A 6,747-nucleotide genomic window follows, 5' to 3' on the forward strand; every position below is an offset into this window, starting at 1 on the left:
GTTGATTTTAAATCATCGATATCTCCCTCATTCGGACTCCGATTCAACTGATTGTTTTTTTGAAATTGGGTAATTTTTCAAGAGGATCTTAGATCTGTAATTAGTTTCTCAAAATACACCACAAAAAGGAAAAAATTAACTTGAGATCCGTCATCAACAAATTTTTGTCAAAACATTTCTGCAACACAGCCGATTTTTAAATCAACAATAACTCCCTCATCAGGACTCCGATTCAGCCAATTTTTTTTTTTGAATTTGGGTATTTTTTTGCAAAGAATCTAGATCTACAATTTGTTTCTGCAAATGTTTCACTAGGAGTTTCAGATCTGATCTGAAAACTCATCGCCCCAAAAAATTCCTGCAAAACTAAAAATAAAAAAATATCTCTCTGCTTGCCCAAGAAAGTGCTCTGATACCACTTGTAATAGATCTGACCTGCAAATATATGAAATGATGCAAATATACCTAATAACTGTAAATAATCTCAAGAGAATTACAAACACAAAATATAGAAATGCTTCTTTATTGATCAAACCCTTGAGGTAGGGTAACACCATACAATCACTCCTTAAGGAAGGAGAACACTCCACAAGCCATATGCTTGTTCATACAATATTCCTTGACATTTCTCAATGGCGAGTCTTTGCCTTTACATATGATTCATACATACAATACCATGGGTCATTACCATGGTTCTCTCAATACCATATATCTAATACAATGGGCTTATCACATTATTGCTAACTATTTGTGATCCCTTACATGATGCGGGTTAACCACTTTATTTATTAACTATGGCCCTTCCCATTATTACATTATTCCCTTGGGTACCTCCCTCTATACCCCATAATATCCCCCCTAGGTATACTACAACTATTGTATATTTTTTAAGCATTAGCGGATTTACCAGTAATATAGAAGCTCTTTCACAGGTGCTTGTGTCCAGTTGTTGGTGAAGCTCATCTATCATCTTATGTGTTTATATTTCTCTGTTTATAGCACATATTTGTTTTCAAATCTGAATTATTCAATAGATAAATAAAGGGCATAATTTTTTTAAATCTACACTCTGCACCTGGCTACGAATAATTTCAATGTTTTCTTCTGATCTTTAAATATAGAATTTAGGTAACAATGCTCTATATTTGAAGTGAACCTTAAATATGTTCTTCTTCTCCATTTCACAGACCTTAAAGAATCCATTCAGTTTGGCTACCCTTCCTTGTGAGATCTATCTGTAGACACTACAGTCAATTTGTATTTTATGTAATAGACTCCATAGCCCAATGGTAATCTAGATATCAACCAACCATTCAAATTCAAATCAAACCTCAAACTTCATAACTAGCCTGATATTCAATTCAATAAAGTTGAATCTTACAGAGAGAGCCCTCTCAAAAGGTGGCAGGGCTAGATCCCAACTTCCAAAGTTGGTTTGTGGTTACCTTTGTGATTCTCTTCTACAACCTTAGAAAATTACAAAGTGCTAATAGTACCTAAGAGAGTTTCTTCAAAGGAAACCAGTAAGAGTAGTATTGGGGAAGCAGGTGAGAAAACATCAGTTGATTTGCCAGTGTATGCAAATACTCAATTGTTTATAGAAAATGGGTCATCACTAACATGGCAGCTAATTAAGGATACTTTTGCAAAGGACTTTGAGGTAGACTCAAAGGAAAAACAGGTTTATCTTAGCATCTAGAATTCAAGGTTATATAAGGTTGCATGCAAGTATCTAGCCTTCTTGTGTGCAGATGTCATCAACTAGATTGTCTCACACATTGATGAGAAGACCACGACAGTGAGCAATGTCAGGGGGCAGAAGCTTGTCACCTTCCGGGCAAAAGACTTTCAGCAAATGTACCATTTTCCCAAGCCTGTAGAGCACATGGACTCACTCTTTTATGCCACAACCATGTGAACACAAGATACAATGTCAACAGTTGGGTGAAAGAACCATCGAAATTTCAACTAAAAAACACCCATGTGTACAAGACAAAGTCCCTTAAGAAGGCCTACCATCTCTTGGTTATCTATACTTGCACGATCCATGGTAAAGAGAGAATGAAAACCTTTCCTGAAGGGTGGGAAGTCTTAGTGGACCAAGTGGTGAATGATGGGAGGTCATTAAACTGGTCAAATTTTTTGGCTTGATAGTTGAAGGCCCATCTAGAATAGGATTAGAATCCTCCCAAGGGTGAGCAAGCAAGGTTTTGTATGTCTGCATACTTACTGGATGCAATCTGTACACAACAATAGTTCCCTGGCATGAACTGGGCATGGACAGAATGAGAAATTGTCGTGCACATTTATTGCAAGTTGCTTTCAGAATGCATTTATTGAGCAGTAATGGTACAGCTAACTGACCACTTCATCATCCTACTTTACAAGGTTATCTTTGAACAAGATCCACCTTGCATGTCATGAAAATCAATGGAGGTGATAGAAGACATCACAAATTGGTATTTTTCACCAAATGGCACCTTCATTAGAGAGGTATGCTACTGAAAAACTTTTCATGCAAGAAGTATCATACCATCTCGCCATAGTGTTATCGCCAGCACTGCACAGGAAGAAGAAAGAACCATGGCCCACTCTTCCTTTCCAGATTGGATTAAAAGAGATAAGTAACTTGAAATTCATGGATGTTGAGGCAAAGGAGATAGTGATATTTGCGTTCGACACTCAGGATTTTAATCTCTATGATCCCCACAGTATTTGTAAAGACCATTGTGCAAGAGTTTACTTTATGTGGATTAGAGGGGAATTCCATTGGCCAGAGGAGGATCCTTGGAGGTACTACTACAATGCCTCCAGACTTCATGAGTTGGTTAGTTTAGAAGGGACTTCACAAGATACTCCACAAACAACAGCAACTCTAGAAGCAACAATAGCAGAAGGTAGAAATCCCATGTAGGACAAGGGAAAGAGGAATAATGTTAACAGTCAAAATGGAGAAAAAAGATGCAAGATGAAAGCAGATCCTATTCTCATGAAAGAAAAATTTGGCAGCAGAATCGAAGAGGAAGCAGAGGATACAGAGAGGAGAGCGGAGGAAGAGAGAAAATTAGAGGTTGCAGGAAGCAGAACTAAAGTTGTAGGAGATAGAGCAGAAGTAGAAGGAAGGACAGGAGTTGAGGAGGAGAGAATGAGAAGATAAGAATAATTAGGAAGAAGAAAAAAGGCAACGTGCAATGACAAAGGAAATAGTGCCGATACAAATTCAAGAAAAGGAGAACGAACAACCAACAACCGAGGATGAAGGTGAATAGATGTAGGATCGAGAACTTGCTTACCAAATTGAGCAATTGATTAAAGTGACAGACATGGAGATGGAACAAGAGCAAGAGAATGAAGATGTTGATCTGATGTTGAGAGCACCATAGATCATCCCTTAATCTCCACCACCTCCAGTAGCAGAGCCATCCCTGAGAGAGAAAGGGTTTTTTTTTTCCCTTGACGATGATTGAGTAACAAATGTGTACAATCTATTATTTGATGAGTTTCAAAGGAGGATTGTACAAGAAAGGAGAAATCAATTTTCGGATGATCATGCATCACTTGCATGCGTTAGAGAAAGGGTGATAGTGTTGAACACCAGGAAACATCCAAATTCCATTGTCGAAACCAACTTTTCCTATTCAGGAGAAACAATATCAAACAATTAGTATTTTACGGTGATAATGAGCAACTGGCATAGAACTTGCAGGTTTCCAGGCAAGAGGTAGAACAACTCTGCAAAGTAGTACAAAATGCAAATTTTGCACAATTTTACTTGTAGGATATGAGAGCAATGATACTTGCTGAAGTATCAACACTTGGAGAAACCATGTGTAATCTCTATGAGGGGTTTGTCACCATACATAAATAAGTTGTACATTTTCATGGCCTACACCAGTAGAGAAAAGAGTTTGTTAAAACTCTCAAGAACATACAAGCTTCCACTGCTTATGTGCAAGAATGGACAATGTGATACAAAGTGGCACCATATGACTTAGTGAAGAAAATGAAGCCACAGGCAGAGCTGGGGAAGATAAAGGTTCAAATGTTGATTCAAAATAATAAGCAACTCACCTCATTCACTGGTAGCATTTAGACCTCATATGTATGGTTTTTTAGTAGTTTGGATGTCTTGGTGAGTGTTATCTCTGCTACATATTTTTGATATCTTAAGGATCAAAAATAAGCTCGATCCTTGGTTACGCTCAAAAGAGGCTGATACTGGTTAACCTCACCTTTTTCCATTACCCGAATCATCCTCCTTTCATCTCCTTGTCCCATGCTTTTGTTAAAAGTCATATAAAACTCTTTTTCTTAAGCCTTGGGCGTTAAAACCCCAAAACCCCATAGAATCATGCCCAGCGGACTCCGCGCCTCCATAAATTCACCAACGTAACCTCAGCCATCGATCTCCATCTACTGATCCAACGGATCCCCATCACATCCAATGTAAAACCCACATGATTGTTTCCCCACCATCCAATCATCTCTGCCATGATCGGATGGCGTCTGCTCTCCCTGCGCTCACAAAGTAACGACACGTTGACACGCGATGGAAAATGGTTTCCTCTCTCCTCTGCTGCCACGCGTCACATGCTGAGTGGGATTACGCACCATCATCTGTTACTGCCTAACTCCCAAAAGCCGGTGCGATCAAAACCACTTACCGCTTAGCCTTCCGTCGCTGCCTGATAACCCCCGCACACCTCTGCCACCCGATAGCCGTCAGATCTTTTCGCCTAAAATCTAACGGCCCATGCTCGCTCCGCTCCCATCTCTGTTGATACCCTCTACCGAGCGATCCCCACCATCTATCCTCTTAATCCGATTGCTGATTTTCCTCCTCCATCTGACCCGTTTATCTGCCAGGCAGTCCACGCTCCTTTACCACTCTGTATGCCCGAAGGACGAAGGTGACCGGTCTTCTAGTACCATTTGCAGTTGTTCCTCAACAACCTTATTTAACAAATAGTATGGCCGAGAAAGAAAAGGACAGATATGGAGTAGATACTTGCATTTAACAGTTATGGAGCTTCATCCTATAGGGCACTCCAGCTACGTAAGAGGATAGCAGAGCACAGGAAAAGATCAGATTTATCCACTAAAGCAAGCAAACGCACTCAGAAGCTCCATCAAGCAACTAAATGCAATTGGTGGTTGATTATGACCCCTCCATACCTAGAATAGCCAAGCGCCTTCGTACTGAAACTCTATATATACCCATAAACAAGATGTAATCAGGGTTGATGGTTAATGCTTTGATGTAAGGTTCAACTTCTAGAGACTGTAACTATTTTGACACCTGCAGCGTCTCGTCTTCATTTTCAGATAATACAAGCTTCTTTTGCTGTTAATTGCTCACTTTCCATTTATCTTCTTTTCTAAGCTATGCCTGATATGCTGTATGCTTGAACTCTTGATGTTTAGCATTAGTGTAGCTGTCATCCTAGCTCTGTTTTAAAATCTTGCATGTATCATTGCATCAGTTATTTGGGTTTCTCTTCATCTAGTTCCAGAGAGATGTCATCTTCTCTGTGCATTGGAATATTAGATTTGCAAGCTTCTTTAATGGTTGCTGCCGGCCATCACATGGTCTTGTGCATCTGCTGGTGTGGTCAGTATTCTCCATATTCATCCAATCCTAAAACTATGACTAATTGGTGGTCTAAAGCCTTATAGTCTAAGGGTGTTCACACATGTCTGGGGTTAAGCAAAGTAGAAGTGGTTATCTGGCTTGAACAAGCATCATTCCTTCCATTCATCCACCTACAACAATAATTTGAATTTGTATGTTCCTAGGCATCTCCAAGATACAACCTAGGAGAGTTTCTTGGGGTGATAACATAATTGGCACCATTGCCGAGGAAAGAGATTGAAGCTCAGATTCCCTGGGAAAACGACACAGCTCTAGCTTTGGTGATAGGCAAAGTCTGGACACATTTCTGGTTGTAATCATCTATCTGGCGACTCTATTGGAGAACCAACCTTTGGCGACTCCACATTACAGTTCTGGCTCAGTTTGTGAGACATACTCGGAGAAATCCTTAGAAATCACCAGCTGACCTAGTGCCTAACCCTAAGAAGATTGTCAAGTAGAGGAAAACATCACAAAAAGGAGCGTCAGGATCAGGTAAGCATAGAAAATCTTATGTGTCTCTGCAAGAGAAAATTATAGCTAAGAATGTATAGTTGGAAGATATAGAGCCTCGCATTGTTAGTAAAGAAATACCCTCAAAGATTCATAAAGCTCCTTGTTCATTTACTTCCCCTTTGGATATCAGTCCTAAGAAAGTCTCCCATACATTCCATCATACTCCTTTATCTCTGTCATCCGTTTCACTGCTCCCTACCACTCAGACTGCCAGTATCCTTCCACCTACCCCAGTCATGGCAGGCCAGCAAGCACCCACAAAGATGGAAAGAATCATAGCTACTAGGTATGGACCCCTGGTCCTGCCTGTTCCTTTGAATGCCATGCCTATAGGAGAGTATCAGAAATACATGCCTAAATTTACTGGTACAGAGGGAGTAACAGCTGAAGAACACCTTGAGTCTTTTTATAGTTATGCTGATAACCTAGACATCAGTGAAGATGATGTGTGGATGAGAGTTTTTGTCCAAAGCCTTGATGGAGAGGCTAGAAAGTGGTTCAGAGAATTGACCCCTAGGTCTATAGTAGACATTGAAGCCTTAGATGATGTATTTTTGAAGCATTGGGGAGATAAAAAAGACCTGCCATATTACCATACA

Source organism: Pinus tabuliformis, chromosome 3_2, assembly GCF_031772625.1.
Source record: "Pinus tabuliformis cultivar Carrire ecotype Pingquan chromosome 3_2, CPIR1, whole genome shotgun sequence".
Taxonomy (NCBI): Eukaryota; Viridiplantae; Streptophyta; class Pinopsida; order Pinales; family Pinaceae; genus Pinus; species Pinus tabuliformis.